The sequence below is a fragment of the Sminthopsis crassicaudata genome, chromosome 1, assembly GCF_048593235.1.
Source record: "Sminthopsis crassicaudata isolate SCR6 chromosome 1, ASM4859323v1, whole genome shotgun sequence".
NCBI lineage: Eukaryota > Metazoa > Chordata > Mammalia > Dasyuromorphia > Dasyuridae > Sminthopsis > Sminthopsis crassicaudata.
In genome coordinates, this window is record NC_133617.1 from 500,076,585 (window position 1) to 500,094,082 (window position 17,498).

The 17,498-nt window shown below is 34.5% G+C and overlaps 1 protein-coding gene across 2 annotated transcripts in view; it reads right to left on the reverse strand.

The window, feature by feature from the left end:
* SNCAIP (synuclein alpha interacting protein) overlaps positions 1-17,498 on the reverse strand; it is a 213,240-nt gene that overhangs the window by 173,808 nt on the left and 21,934 nt on the right. The gene's annotated exons all lie outside the window — the stretch shown is intronic.

Below are 17,498 nucleotides of genomic sequence, written 5' to 3' on the forward strand. Positions count from 1 at the left end.
CCCAGAGAAGAAACACTGGGAAGTGAATGTAAATTGTTAGCACTAATATTTGTCTGCCCAGGTTGCATGTACCTTCGGATTCTAATGTTTATTGTGCAACAAGAAAATGATATTTACACACATGTATTGTACCTAGACTATATTGTAACACATGTAAAATGTATGGGATTGCCTGTCATCGGGGGGAGGGAATAGAGGGAGGGGGGGATAATTTGGAAAAATGAATACAAGGGATAATATTATAAAAAATATATATATAATAAAAAATTAAAAAAAATGCAATAGTCGTTCCCCTCTCCCCCAAGTTAACATGAAATCATGTGTTAATTTTCGCATGCCATTTATCTCAGGACCCACTGTTAATAAGGCCCAGTGCTTTCTAGGAGGAAAAAAATACCCAGAAGTTTTTTCTACATCATTCTTCACTCCCTTTCTTCTTGTCCTCCTTCATCTACTCTTCTTCTAAGAGTATGGTTATTTTCTCCAAGGATATATATTGCAATTCACCCATGGTCCATTTCCTCCCATAAGTCTGTAGCTCGGGGTGGGAGCAGAATGGAGGGTTCATTCAAGGTATTAGGTGTCTTTTTTGAGATTCCTTGATATCTTAAAGATTAATCAATTATTGAACAAACATTTATTAAGCACTGATTTAATGGAGGATTCTATGTAGGCTGTAAACTATTCCTTACTCTAAACAACCAACCCATTTTATTTTTCAGCCAAACATTTATTTGATGACATTCTTTATACTATTTCTCCTTTGTAAAAGAGTTTATAAAGTTTATAAAGTGTTGGAATCTACTCATGCTCACGATGCTCTTTATTGCCTTTCAATTAATCTATCATTCAATTTCATTCCTTCTTGAGTGATTTCTAGTGGCTACTATCCTCTTAGTAAGTAGTCTACAAAAAGGTAAACACAAAAAGATAATGGTTCCTAAAATTCATATGATTGAAAAAAAAGTCTTTGGAAAAACAAATATTTTATGAATACTTTTAAAAATATTATCCAGTACCTTTTCCCATTCAAATGTTTAACCAATTAAATGGCTTTTTATTCCCCTCCACCTATCCAAAATGGTTGACTATAAAGTGCCATAGAATTTTCCCCAAACAAGTGAACTAATAGATGTATTAGGGAAAGATAATAATCTTCACCATTTGAAATTTTTAGGAGGATTCACAAATCAGATGCTTATTCTCAGAAGTTTATAAGAATAATTTAAAACATTTTAAAGCCCATGACATGCTGCTTTGGGAAAAAAATAGTTAGTATGTTGACTTCTCATTTTTTGCTTGGTTTTTTATTTTCTTTCCCCCTTTCTAACAGATTATTATGTCATTTTCAAACTATATGTTGTTTGAAATTAATATATTTGAGAGTGACAGATTAGTCAGTTCCTTTAAATCACTAAAATCCTTCAATCTTCATCTCCTCCTTCTTAAAAAAAGACCTATGTTCCAGATATAATTACAGATCAATCCACAGAAGAAGATAGGATCTCCAACAAGGCAAATATTGTATGATTTCACAGTAAAGAACAACTCTTATCAAAGGTGTGAATCTTGTGGAAGTATAGTAAGTACTAAGTACTTGTACTGAACTAGAGAACTGTTAAGCATCATGCTAAATAACCATTGTCTCTATCAATTCCACTTACTTTGCACCTTGTTTCAAGTTCTGGCCCATAACATACTAAGGTACCCAAAGCTTTGGTGATTCTGCACTAATATCATATACATTCCCCCCACCCTCTAAAAAGTGTAACTGCCCGGTCATGAGAAGGAAAGGAAAAGAGACAAAAACATAACTACATGGGCTGCTGAAGAAAATACTGAAAAGCAGCTAGTCAATCCCATTTGTCCCCCTAAAGGGACAAAGAGACCCAGCCTAGTGAGCCCTATTATCTCCATATGTGAGAAGGCTAAAGCAGTGTATTCAACCCTGAACCTCAAAGTTTTATTCACTAGAAAAGAGGGAGATTATTCACCAGCAGAATGAATGAAGGGAAATTTTTTCAAAGGCTGAAAAAAATATCAAGAGAAAAAGTTAAAAGAAAGATCACAATAAATCAGATTAATCAACAGGGAACTTCTAAAACTAAAAGAAACAAGGCAATATTTTATAGAGAATGCAAACTCTCCTAACAAATTATAAATGAAGTTTAACAATGACTGATGAAAGAAAGATCCTGTATACTCCCAAGAGAGCTTAGGACAACAAATTGCAGAATGGTTCAAAAGAGAAATTAAATCAATAAAAGAATAAATTAGTAATGAATATAAGTCAAAATTTGCAGTCTTCCATGCAGAATTTTAAAAACACAAGTAATAGCTTAGAAAAAAATTGAATTGATGGAAACACCTGTCTAAAGAAATGAGAGAGAGATTAATATATTTGAAACTCAAAAAGTACTGAAGTGTAGGAAAACTTAGAGGAAGAAAAACAAAATGCAACAACATTAAAGTAATACAAAATTCTATAAAAGTCAAGGTAATTGACCTTGCAGACAGTATGTGCAAAGATAACTTTAGAATAACAAGTCTCCCAGAGCAACATGATAAATCAAAAAACCTGGCAATACCAAAATGTAGGAAAGGATACCCCCCAAAATCTGCCTATAACTTTTGAAAACAAACCAAAAAAGCAATGAAAGACTATGTAGATTACCAAAAGGAGAATAAACTATTATACTTCAAATTCCAAGACAATGAGAGTTAAATTTAACAATTTCAAATATCTTGATAAAACTGATTTAATTAAAATTATGTTTAGCTGCAGTCAGCAATTTTTCACTCTCCCAGTATTTTTTCCTCTACTCTTTAATATATACTTGAAAAAGGAAGGAAACATGTTCAGATGTCTAATACTCATTTTTCATTCTCAACCTATATTGGAAGCCAATGAATGTCAAATGTGAAAACCTAAGCAACAGAAAGAGGCCTGAGCTATCTACTAACTGGCACTCCATTAAAATTACTTACATTTTTATTAAAAATGTTATAAAAACATATCAAATATATAGACAAATGATCAGATAAAGACTGATTGGTCACAAAGGCCTGAATCAAGACAGGAAATAACTTTAGTATACACTAAGATATGAATGGCTAAGAGGCAATTTGGCAGCAAATTTTAGACCTATCAATAATCAAACAAAGTAGGACAAATGCAAAAACGTCTAGTGTGTGTGTGTGTGTGTGTGTGTGTGTGTGTGTGTGTGTCTGTGTTTTAAGGAATCACATTGTTTATATTCAAAACCTGGCAGGTCATCGTATATTCTCTCAAGAAAATATTTTCTTAAATATTACCTACCAAAGCTTATTTTTATATTATAATTGTTTTAACATATAAAAATTAAGAATTCTTAACAGCAAGGCATTAACAGTATTTTACTGACCTACAAAGTAGGATAGATACGAACTATGCCAGCAAATTCATATATTTGGCAACTGACAAAATTTCACTGAGTACACACTCCTTCATTCATTTACAGCAGGCTTTTCTTAACATACTTCGAATACTGAGACCTCACATCAAATTCTCCAGGGAAAACCCAAACTCTTGGATAAAGAGTAATTCCTTGCTACACGGGAAGTCTCTAGGTAAATATGACTTCAGCACTTAGTTTGTGGCTTTACAAACAGGATACAATGTTCATAGTCAAAAAGGAGAGGTAAAACTATCCTCAACTGCAATTTGATTCCCTTGCATTCCTACACTTTTGAAAATTGACATTGTCAGCATGGCTTGCATTACTATATATATAGAGAAAAATAAGATGCCATTTTTGTGTTTTCTTGACTATTTTATCGCTGGAAGTGATCCAAAAAGAATAACAAACTTGAATTCTCAGGTGATTTTAAAGAGCCATATTAAGAGTGGTAATCTTAATGGCTGTCCCTTGCCAGCTTCTATTTTTTGTTAGATAAATTCTTACAAGTTATGAATAACTATTTTTCAACTGATTTAGCCTATTATTTTCCACTGCCTCATAGCTGTTGACATGAATGAATAGAAATACACAATTCATGATGAGGTTCAACATCCGGAAACTATATTAATAGACAGGTGTCTGTTTTTATATATATATGTATATATATATAAAAATTAATATATAGGTAGAGCTGTGCCACATACACACACAATCTCTCTCTCTCTCTCTCTCTCTCTCTCTCTCTCTCTCTCTCTCTCTCTCTCTCTCTCTCTCTCTCTCTTCATCCATCATACAAATGTATTCATGCTATTCAGCTATTCTAAAAATCCTCCATTAAATTAAGATTTGAGACCAAACCAAATACTAACATGGATAATCATGTTTGTTTCAACTGTGAAAGGGAGACATAAAATGCTGAGCTACTTAATATCACTATTAACTGCCATTTATTCTATTGTTTCAAAGAATACCACACTGAAATAAGGTGTACATTTTTATTTGGAAGGCAAACTGCTATCAAGACACCCTTTTTGCTGTCCTATTAAATTACCTAACATAAGCAGTCCCTAACAATGTAAGCAAAGAAATAAGAGAACCTTGTCAAGTGCTTTTAATGGGCTGTCAAAATAGATTTAAGAAAGTCAGTTCTTTTGAAGGCAAAGGAAGCATTTTAACATTTAGTGATGTATTCTTTGGGAGTCTGATTTCACCTATCAGCAATTAATCACATTTTTAGCTTTATATCCCTCAAAAGAAAAAAAAAAATACAAAGTAAGCTAGGAATTCTAATTTAGGAAAAAACCCACTTCAAACTTCAAATTATTATGATAGTTTCATACATTTAGAGCTAGCTTCCTCTTCCTTGCCCTTCTCCATAGATATTAAAGTAGTATTTGGACTTACATAATCATTTAGGGTAGTGTTATTGATGAGGTTGAGATTTAGGGAACCAAAATGAGATTAGGGTTTCTGGTGGTTAGGAAGTTAAATGATAAGTCTAGTGGAAGGTTCAGGGTTCAGAGAACCAAATGATGAGGTTTGGCTCCCCTGCAACCCCTTGGGATTTAGCGCAAGGGTAGGGGGTTTTGGGGACTCTCTTCTGGTGGCACAGAGGTTCTCTGTAAAGGGATTTACAAACTTGAAAACCTAGATTATTAAAAGAGGTTTATTTTGTGGATTGGAAGTAAGGTTAAAGTCTGCTTAGGGAAATAGGTGAGGGTAAAGAGTATTGCAGTGGACAGAGGCCCTTGGTGTGCCAAGCATAGGGCTGGCATGTTTGGAACCTCTGCAAAGAAAGGATTTTAGTTTGGCTTTTTTATAATAGGGGGCTTTGGCTGTAAGCTGAAGGGGGCTCGTGGGTGGAGTCCCAAATTGGTTCCTAGCTGGGTTTCAGCTTCCAGCTAGAATTTGAATTGAATTTCAGGACCAGATAACTAGGAAACTGTTTGTCCCTGGGGCAAAGTCCCTGAGGCAGAGTTGAAGGAGATTTTCTCCTTCAAGGATTTTCAGAGTTGCAGGGTCCCCTCTTCAGTATCAAACTCAAATCTAAACAGGCCTACTACCATATTTAAAGATCACTGAAATCCATAAAGTAACTTAGAATGGTACATATAAGCATTATCTATATTCTACTGATTTTTACATATTTTGTTAAATATTTCCTAAGTACATTTTTATCTGGTTCCTGCCATTCTAGGAAATAGTGTTTTTGAAGTTGAGTTATTAAATTAAATTCTAAATTATGTAAAAACATCTGAACACATTTTTATAACATCCAAAGACTATTCAAAGATTTGTTTTAATTGATGTTTGAATCATTTAATCATAAACAAAATTATAATAAATATGAAAGCATTTAAGGGCTAGATTTCGTTATGATCAATGTGTAATTTAACAAATTATATCTATTATGTTCAATTCAATGAATATATATATACATATATATAACATATATATATATATATATATATATATATATATATATATATATATATATATATATATATATATATATATAAAGTGCCTTTATTACATACATGGATGAAAAAAAATGATCTGGCCCTAACAACTTATTATCTCCAGGAAAGTAGGACATGCACATAAAATGGGATATTCATAGATATCAAAATGGCACAATGTCATGTAACTTTAATAGAACACTGTATGCTGTTGCCAGTTTACAAATGGTCCATGTATACAACAAATGATCACTACTATCCACTCCACCCACCAATCTCTCTCCTACCATCACCACTATAGCTCTTTCTGCCACCACTTTGAAAGGCCTTTTGAAAACAGTAGTTTTCCAAGGATCTTTTAAGGTCAGAAGAAGAAAGTAAAAAGCTATGAAAAATAGCCTTAAAAGGCTTTTTAAGGGGCAGAATCCCAACCATTTTTCCTTTCTTCTTCTCTCTTTCTCTCCCCTCCGCCCAAAAAATAAGAAAGGAAAGGGGAAAAAAAGATAGGAGAAAGAGAGGGGGGGGGGAGGGAGGGAGGGAAGGAGGCAAAGAGAAAACAACAGTGAGAATTTTGACTGAGGAGAAGAGATTGGTAATTTTGAAAGGCTGGTAATTGGGAGCTGTGTAGACTTTGGGATTAAGATAATTGTGGGTAGAGCACCACATTATAGTGTTCACAGACTGAAAAGTCTAAGGAGAATGAAAGCACCAGGTAGGGAGAGTATACCAGAAATGATTTGGGAACGCTAAAGAGAAAAATTTACATATTTCTAAATTTTGCCTAAGCCTGCTCTTATGAGAAGGAATATTCTTTCTCTTCTTCTTCATCTCTTATATGGCTTCTTTTTTTCCAGACCCAGAGCAGTTTAGTCCTGTTAGTACAACAAAGTTCAGTTGCATTGTGAGGTCAACAAGCTGCCCTTGGACGCTAAACTTATGTATTTATAATGTTATTTCTATGAGGAAATATATTCAGAATTGCAAACAACTTATTCTCAAACAAATGTTGAAAATACAACTCTTTCATAAATTATAATGTTTACCTTAAATTAATAAAATATGTGCAAGATGTGTGAACACATACACCTATATGTGTACATACTATATGTATACTTATGTATGTGTGAAATGATGGGGGTTGAGGTCCTTTTAAGATTCCTTTCTGATTTCCAACCCTCCCCCACCATGGCTGAAGAAGCTAGGATCTTTTGATTCACAAATCCTGGTCAAAAAGCACCCTTTTGAATTCCAATGATATCCAGGCTTTCCCAGCCCCCACCAGATCTGAGCTAGCTTTGGCTTTTCCCAATCCTCCACTATCTGCTCAGGTTTCCCCAACCCCCACAAACAGCTTCTTCCTTATCTAAGAACCCATTGAATTCTATTCAAATTCTAACCCTGACTGAAGCTCAGGCTGGAGCCAGCCTGGGATTCCACCCATGGGCCCCTTTGGATTGTCCAAAGCTCCCTATTATAAGAAAAGCCAGACTGGAGTCCACTCTTTGCAGAGGTCCCAAACATGGCATCCTTACACTGGTCATGTCAAGAATTTCTGCCCACCAGAGCCACCCTAGCTCTGGTGTTTTCCTACATTTTAATCTTACTTCCAAACCCTACAATAAACCTTTTTTTTTTTTTTTTTTTTTTAAATCAATCTAGGTTTTCGAGCCTGTAAATTCCTTTACAGGGGACTCTGCGCAGTCACTGGACTATCCTTGCACCAAACCAAAAGGGGTTCCCCCTTTCCTAACTCTCATCAATATGACTGTGTGTGTGTGTGTGTGTGTGTGTGTGTGTGTGTGTGTGTGTGTGTGTAAGGAGAAATCTAGATGTATTACATTTGGACAATTGTGAAGAACTTCTTTTAATGATTCAAAACTGCTCATAGTTGTAATATCCTTTCTCTACAGCATAGTATAGGAGATAATCAGTGACTACAGAGATAGTCAATCAACAAGCATACATTTAAACTCCTGCCATGCCAGTCATTGTATTATGTACAAGGCATATAAATACAATGAATGAAACAAGGCATTTGTATTGTATCAGAAGAAATGGCAGATACTTATACAAATATACACAGACTAAAAAGAGAACAAATACAATAAAGATGGAAAGAAATACAAGGTATTTAGGGGACAGGGCACCTGAATTTGGAAGGAATTAGGAAAGCTTTCATGTATAATGAAGAACTTGAACAGCATGCATTTAGAAGAGAAAGGTTCAATGAGGCAGAAGTGAGGAGTAAGTTCCCTGAAGGGAGTGCTTTTTTCATTTTCTGTTTTTATCCTTTGCACCCACCCAGAACTTGGGGTAGGTAGGTGGCACAGTAGATAGAGTACCAGCCCTGAAGTCAGGAGGACCTGAGTTAAAATCTGACCTCAGATACTTAACATTTTCTAGCTAAGTGACTCTGGACAAGTCACTTAACCCCAATTGCCTCAGGAAAAAAAATGGCACATAGTAGGTGCTTAATAAATATTCCTTACTGATTAATAGTGTATTCCAGACAAGGGAAATAGCCAGTAGAAAGGCAAGTGTTGCATGTAGAAACAGAGAAGAAAACAGTTTGGGTGGATTGCAGAATTCAGTTGGAATGGAGTTGTTGGGGGTGGGGGTGGGGGGCAGTAACAAAGAATTGAACTGAAAAAATTTTAGGTTCAGATTGTCAAGGGTTTTAAATTCCAAACAGAGGAGTTTATATTTTATCCTAAAGACAATGGAAAGTCCTTGAAGTTTATTGCCTAGGAAAGTGAAGGTCAGATAAATAAATAAAATCACTTTGAAATCACATCATATGGAAGATAAGCTGGAGTAGGAAAGAGAATTGAGGCAAAAACAAACAAACAAACAAACAAAAAAAAAACAATTATAAGACTGGTGCAACAGTCTAAATGAGATGTGAAGAAGGCCTAAAGTAAGGTGAGTGCAGAGAAGGAGTTGAATGCAAGAAATATCATAAAGGTATAAATGGGAAAATGCAACAATTGAATGGATATATTCAGTGAAAAAGAGTGAGGAGTCCAGGATAACAATGATGTTATGACCCCTCTTTGACAGAAATAGGAAAGTTTGGAAGAAGAGTTCAGTTTCTTGGGAAAGAAGCTGAATTCTATTTTGGATATATTAAATTTGAGATGTTTTTTGGGACACTAGCATGATGAGACTGAATTTCTGGAGAGACTGGGGTTGGCTATGTAGATCAGCTGACAACCTACATAGAGATGACAACTAAAACTATAGGAGTTGATGAGGTGTCCAAGATAGTATATCAATAGAAAAGGAAGGACAAGAAAAATAATATAGAGGTGAAGCTAAATGGCACAATGAATTGAACATCAGCCTTGAATTCAGGAGGACCTGAGTTCAAAGCTGGCTTCAGACACTTAACACTTCCTAGCTGTATGACACTATGTATGACACAACCCCAATTGCCTCAAAAACAAACATAAAAAGAAAATAATATAGATAAGCCACCAAGAGGGGAAAAAAAAAAAACAAGGAAGGCTAAGACTGGTGGGAGTAGAATAAGAAGAAAATAGTGTCAGGAAATTCAGAAGGGGAGTATTGGGTGGGGAGGGCAGTCAAATACAGCAAAAAAGGCTAAGGAAAAAATAAGTCAGATTTGGCAACTAAAGCTCACTGGGTAACTATGGAAAGAACAATTACACTTTCCAATTACATAGGAAGATAGAAAGCAAAGTGTATAGAAATGAATAAGAGTAATGTAAAATAAATGTTTACAGAGCACTTTTTAGGAGTTTGCCTGAGAAAGGAAGGGGCGATTTAGGCTAATATCTCAATGAACTCTATGATTTTTTTCTTAAGAATTATTGAAGCTCTAGGCAGATTTGAAAGTAGTAGGAAAAAAAATCAATAAATAGCAAAAGATTGAAGATTAAAGAGTAAGAGGGAGAGACTTAGGGAAAGAACATTTATTAGAAGATATGGAATCAAGGACACATGTAGATCAATTAGTTTTTACTATTGGCAAGAAAGTCATCATTATCAGAAACTAGAAAAAGAATGTGAAAATAGGAAATAATGTCAAGAGATTTTGAGGTGACAAGAAAAAGAGAAGAGGGAGAGTAATAGTCTCAATTTTCTCATTAGAAGCAAGTAGAAAGGAAGCATTGGAGGCTTTAGAGAAAAAAGGTTTAGAAAATCTGCGATTATGGGTGCATATCATGACATGTCACAGATCACAAAATCATGGATTTTAAACCTAGAAACACTTTAGAGGTCAGTGATTCTAATTCTCTCATTTTATACATGAGGAAATTTAGATGCAAAGAGTTAGGTGACTTGCCCAGGATATCACAACTAGTAGATAATCTGAAACAGTTTGAAACCAAGTTCTTCCTGAGTCTAATCCAATATCTTATCCATTAGAGCTAAAATTACAAATAACTCAAACAGAAATGGAAAACCACATCATGAGTATAATTAGATGGTGCAACAATATGAAGAGCAATTTGTGAATCACAAATGGCATAAAGATATGAAATAGATGTATGTGCATAAAAGGGATCAAATATATGTAGAGCCTTGGTCTACAGAAGAATGAGAGAATAACGTGTGTGTTGTGTTTACCATATTCCAGGCACTGTACTGCTTTACAATTATTATCTCATTTGATTCTCACAATAACTCCTCATTTTGGTGATGAGGAAAGTGAAGCAAACAAAGTTTTAAGTGATTTTCTTAGTCACACAGAAAATATGTGTCTGAGGCTAGATTTTGATTCAGCTCTTCCTGATACCAACACTAAGTCCACTCTATTCATTGTGATGAAGGGACAATGCAAAAAGTATAGCCCTGAAATGTAAAATCAGTAAGAAGAAGATCTCTACTACTTTGGGTAGATTTCCTATAGAGTGTTTATGGACAGAAAAAAAAAAAAAAGAATTGAACAAGATAAGAAAATGTGGAAGGGTTACACCAGTTAATTCAAAGAATTAAGTATCACAATATGTCCATGATGCACAAAGCCATTTTACATAACATTCATCATCAAATGTAACAGCTGTAGGAAAGCTGTTTTTGAATCACATAATGTTGGCAGATGAAAATAAAAACAGGTGTCACTTTTGGTACTCCCAATTTCCCACAAGACTAAAACATTTACTGGAATTTTTCAACCAAGGAAATGGTGTGCCAAAATCATGTTTAATTGAAAAATTGCTAATATCAAAGTATTTATATAAATATAGATATGGATATGGAAAAGAGAAGCACTTTTAAGCTGTATGTACAAGGCACTATGAAACAAATATTATCTCATTTGATCTTCACAACAATCCTGTGAAGAAAATGCTTCATCATCTTCTTCTTTTTTTTAACAACTGAGGAAACAGAAGATCACACAGCTAATACATTTCACAGACTGGACTTGAACTCAACTATTATATGTGCATTAGTCATCAATACAAAAGATCAGCTGAAAAACTGGTTAAATTGAGACTGCAGATGAACTGTTAAGATTTTTAGAAATGATGATTATTTGAACTGATAAGTTAATCATTCCTGGAAACCTTTTTTTTTTTTTTTTTTTTTTTTTTTTTTTTTTTTTTTTTTTTTTTTTAAAGCGAATCACATTCCATTAAAAATAGAATAGCTTCTTGACAACTATTCTTTTTAAATGTTTCATAAAATTGGAGACATTTCTCAAATGTAATTTTTTTTACAAATTTCTCAAAATTAAAATCACTTTAGATGAGTATATAAGAATTAAACACATTGAATTTTAATGTAGATCATACGATATCTTGGTTTTGAAGAGAAGGAACCCCAAGAAGGAAACAAAAATCTAATTCTGCAGATTGGAAATAAATTTGTATTAGTTAAATCTTTTCCCAATCTATATTAAACTGTTGCCTAAACTCTCAGTGCAGGCAATGCATCAAACATAGCTTAATCTACACTAGTTTAATAAAATCTATTAGTAATTTAATCTTACCTCAACTCTACTGAAGTCACTCAATCCAGGCCCAAAGAACCTATGCTACTTTTGTCTAATTTATCCTGACAGGCTGAATAACCCAGATTCATAGAATAATGTGGTTTAGGTGGCCAAGCCTAATCAGCTTTATGTCTTCCTGGAAAGCAATCTTATTATTTTGCAGGAAAATTAACCTAGGACTTCAGTAATCCTAAACAAATTTAGCAAATCTTCCGATACAAAATCTGGCAACTGTAGACAGCTTTAAACACAGTTTCCAGCTTTATTTTTCTTCTAACACGAATGAAACAGGTCAGAAAAATACTCTTAGAATTTTTTATACTTTTGTATTTTTCTTACCTTAACTTCACTAACTTCCATATCCTTACTATCCCTTTATTTCCCTTATCACTATAATTTTTTGAGAGTGAATTAAGAAAACAATGACTTTGGATGAAGAAATTACTAGTCTTCCTACACAGCTACTACCTAAAAAGTATTAGACTTAGACATAGAGAGACCTGGGTTCAAAATTTTCCTTTGTAAAATTAAGAACCCTAGTAGTCACCTGACCATGGTCAAGTTCCTCAATATCTCTGAACCTCAGTTCCCTCTATGTAAAACTGGCTTCTTACTAATATCTGTAATTTCTGCCTCCCAGTATTATTGTAAGACTGAAATGAAATAATAAATGTAAAGTGGGTAGACTGGGTTTTCATGAAATGAGATGCTCTACATAGTCCATCAGCAAGTAACAGTTTGGGAAGGATCTCTGTGCCCTCCATTCCACTAGCCTTTCCAAGAAGCACATTTTTTGTCCACTATTCTCTATCTCAGCTGATCTCTTTTAAGCCTTTTCTTTTAGCTGGGGATTAATAATAACTTTTGAAGTACTTAACACAGTGCCTGCTACATAATAGCTTAACACAGTGCCCTGATACATAATAGGCACTTAGTAAATTTTTCTTTCCTCCCTTTCTCCCTCTTTGTTGAGATATGTGGCACTCCACCTCAGATAACAAAAGTATTGGCAATTGACTAATAGGTATCAAGCATAGCTTAGGGTTATGTATGAAATCTTTATATATTTGCTATCGTCTGACCATTTTCTCATAATTCTCATGGACTTTGCTGTATTACTGTATCTGTAAGTGAATATTTATTCTGACTACAGTTTTTTCTTCTTTGTATGTGAGTAAAATATAAGGTAGTCCTTCCTATGAAATCTCATCATTACCAGGCAGATTTTGCAAATGAGTTTGTCAAGTTTTTCAGCCTCTAGAACTGAAACAAAGGCCAGAAGCTGTAGCTTTGAGACTTTTTTGTCAAATCCAAATAAGTTACAGCCAGAAAATATGGGGGAGGGAGAGGAAAGGGGAATTTTTTCTTTAAAAATAATTTCCAAGGATAATCTCCACATATATTGTATGTAAGAATACACAGCTTTATTTTTATAAAAGGGCATATTTGTACATATATAATAAGTGATATATGAAGTGAATGCATGTATGCATGTGTTTATCTCTACCTGTATAATGTTTTAAAAGTATATTACATACATATTTATGCATATACATACACATATCATACATATAAAATACCAGGAATGTATATTGTATCATTTTATCTATCTATCTAAATACATATAAGATGTATAAATACATATTATATATGTGTGTAAATGTATTTTATTTTAATACAAAGGTATTGTGTTATATATAGTTATTGTGTACATATACATATTTCTGACATTTATGTGTGTATTGATGGTGTGGTGTGTATATAAGGACAATATTCATACATGTATATATACATATGTAAACATGTGCGTATAGAAACCTGCATATACACACCTGTAATTTGGGTGTGAGATGAATATACATGCATACACACATGCATACAAATTTGTGTGGGTTGTAAATTGATGAAAGTTTATGCAAAGACAAAGTTGACTCTGCAAGGTCAAAAGATTAAATTGTGATCAATCAATCTGAAAGGTAAATAAAGTTTAGCACAAGTTGAAGTAAGGGATGTGTGGTGTAAGTCCTCTGGTATAAATCTTCATTGTCACATAAAATGGAGGACATGTTAATCAAGAGGGAAACTCACACGAACACCACTAATATACCCCCTTGTTCTGTGATTATTAACAGGCTCGCAAATTTATTTTGTCATATCTAGGATCATTTGATTCACTTTAGGTTATTATTCTCTTTCTGCTAACCAACTGGAGCTGCCTAGGGAATATTTTCACAAATAGCCTTCAAAGTATTTGTAATCTCCAGATGGTATTACCTTTTTTCATTACCCACATGCTATGTTTAGGGATGGTAGGTATCTCTGCTTTCTATCCAGACTCACCCATTTCCCCAGACCTCAATCCTCAATGCCAACATTTACCATTCTTTGCAGAAGGGGGATAAATGAAAGCTAATGAAAGAACAGAGAGCAGAGGGGGAAGAGTACAATTCATGGATACTGATAGTGTTGGTTACTGCTGACTGCAGCAGAAATAGGCACTTCCTGCTTTGGGCTCTTTTTCTTTGTGGAGAGAAGAGCAAAGAAAAAACCCAGGGGAGTTATTCAATAAATAGGAGTTTTGAGCCACTGTATCTGAGTGGACACTAGGGTCCTTTCACCAAATATGGTCCATATAAGCAATCAATGTAACACACTCATCAGTGACCAAAGCAGTAGCTACTAATCTCAATTTATGTAGGGAGGTGAAGGCTGGGGAGCAAAATACTAGGATATATCCCTAGCATCTGTGTATATGGTCCTTAGCAACCTAACTCCTCTTTTTCTGGAATTTTCCTCTGAGAAATCTCCAAAAATATCTTCCCACAAGTTCATGTTCCAAAACATCACTAACTGAAGTATTTTCAGATTTGATTCAGTGAGTTAAGCATTTATTAAGTGCCTATTATATACTAGACATTGTGCTAAGTGCTAGAATCACAAAGAAAGACAAAAGTTAAGCTCTGAACCCAAAGAACTCAGAATCTAATAGGTAAACAACATGCAAACAACTGTATGCAAACAAAATACATAAAGAAGAAATAAGAACTAATCATGAGGAGGCATGGGGGGGGGAGATACTGGCACTAAGGAGAATTAGAAAATGTTTATTTTAGAAGGTGGGATTTTAGCTGTGACTGATGCAGGAGACAGAGGTGGAGAGAGGCAGAGAATTCCATGTATGGAGGACAGCCAGAGAAAATTCAGAGAACAGTGAGATGGAGTGTCTCATGCAATGAAAAGTAAGGGAGCTACTGTTACTAGATCATAGCCAATTAGGGGGCTGAGTAAGAAGTGGGAGAAGCTTGAAAATGTAAGAGAAGATGGGGTTGTAAAGTGCTTCAAATGCTGGGTAAAGGATTTTATGTTTGATTTTGAAAGTCATACAGAGCCACAGAACTTTACTGAAGGTGGTCAGATCTATGATTAGGAAGATTAATTTGACAGTTGAATAAAGAATGAACTGGAGTACAGAATCTTGCAAGGGAAGGAGTTTTTGATGTTCCATCAATAATAGGTCCTAAATGCTATAAAAATAGGGGAGGGAAGGAAAGGGTATAATCTTGCCAATAGCAAGAAGTTGGATTTCTTATTTGAGTGTCTCATTTACATCACAAAGGTTATCTGAGTTTTGCAAATTATCAGAGATCATAAAACTGGAACTTCAGAGATCATGTAATCCAACCTGTACAGTTTACAGATGTGAATACTGAGAACTAAAGAGTTTAAGTAACTTAGCCAAGATCACAAGGACTGCAAGTAGCAAAGCCAAGTGTCACTTAAAATATAAAATGAACTACTAGCTAGTGCTATAGTTTTATGTGAGTCGCTTAACAGCTCCCTCCCAGGTCTCAGTTTCTTCATATGTAATGTATATGGATTAGATTATGGAATCTATAAAATTTCTTAACAGTTCTCTCACTGCAAAAGTATAAATTCTCAATGATAAAATAAAAGAGTAAGAATGAGATGAATTGGTCTTTAAAGAATCTTTAGAAAAAGCTGTTATTTTATTATTAAATTTTATTATTCTCTTATTGTTAAATTATGCTTTCATTCACTAACACAAGAAAATAAATTGATTCTATCCTTTTCTCTTTGCTACCCTCATTTATTTTTCCTAAATGTTCTTTATAATTTCTTTGGAGAATTAGAAGTGATAAGGACTTTATTTATGTCCTTTTGTTTGTTCTCTCATTCTCACAAAAGCCAATCATCCCATTTGGTCTGTTCTCTGCCACTGGCTTTTGTTCCTCATTATCCATTCACAAACATTCTTGGCCACTTTTAATCCATCTGCCTATCTAGTATAGATTTTGATTTCTCAGGCTTGGGGTACAAAGAAAGGAGGAATCATTGCTGTTCTTTTGTCCCTCTGTGTTAGGTAATAACATGTATTAGAGAATTAAATGTTGTCTTTTTCAAATTTTACATAGGAAAATCCTGAGCAGTACAAGAGAGGGAATGATTGAGTCTTAGAAGTTAAGATGATGTTTCTAAAAGCATGAATAGCATATATTTCTGTAAAATAACTGAAGTATCTTCTCTCTCCATAATTCAATATTTCCACCTCATGTAGTATTACTGCTGGAACTCTGTCTTCCCAGAAATCAGCTGGAGTCAGGATCACTAAACGTCTTTATTCTTGATCTTTTACAGTCAAGTTCAGGGGGTTAGGCCTAGCTACCTCACACACACCTTCCTCCCTCAAACGCCAGGAGAGACTGAGTCAGCTTCTGTGTCTCACTTCCTCTTCCTCCTCCTACTCCTCCCACACACATCACCCCCCCCCTCTTTGTCCCACCAATCAAGTCAGCCCAGAACAGCTGGGGAGGGTCACCCTTCAAACAAGTTAATAGGGAACTGTCCAATTGGCAATTAGTCTCACGTGCTTCATTATCCAAGTGCATTACTCAGTTCTATCCCTTTGCATATTACCACCAATATTCACAACTCAGAAATGAAAATTTCCAAAAATATGATGAGACTCCATGAACTACAAAGGTCTCATAAGCTCTCACAAATTGACTCTTCAAGAGAAGTAATAATGCTTGTCTCAATCAATATTCTCAGTAGAGAGGACTCACAAAACACCTAAGAAACAAATGAGTTTTGCAATAATATGACATGTTTATAAGCAATTTTTTTGGGTTCATAACTTCATTTGAAGAGTATATGTTACAGTATTTCAATTTCACCATTTATCTAAAAATGAGTATTTTCTTGGCAAAAAAACAAGCTAGGACATTTCAGCTGCTCCACGTTCTCAGCTTCCCCTTGTATTGCAAAGCTTGTTTTCTATTAACAAAAGACAGTTCTTGTTATATCATGTGACTGCATCTTTGATTTATGAGCACTGTCTTTTGGCGAGCTTATTACCAGGAAGTAGAAAAGCTTTGCACAAGCTCAGCTATTTTCTTATTTCCAATGTTTTCTTCACTGGCCAAATAACTTCCTGATAAAAGGTTAGGGAGGAAGCATTAACTCTTTGAGGCAACTTGGGTCCATTCAGTTTTATCTTATCATGGGACTCTTGGACTTGTATTCATTCCAAGAATCTTACTTCATCCACGTGGGTTCATCCTCCACCAAAGAAGACACCAATCTCACTATACATTCATAATGTATATAATTATGAGG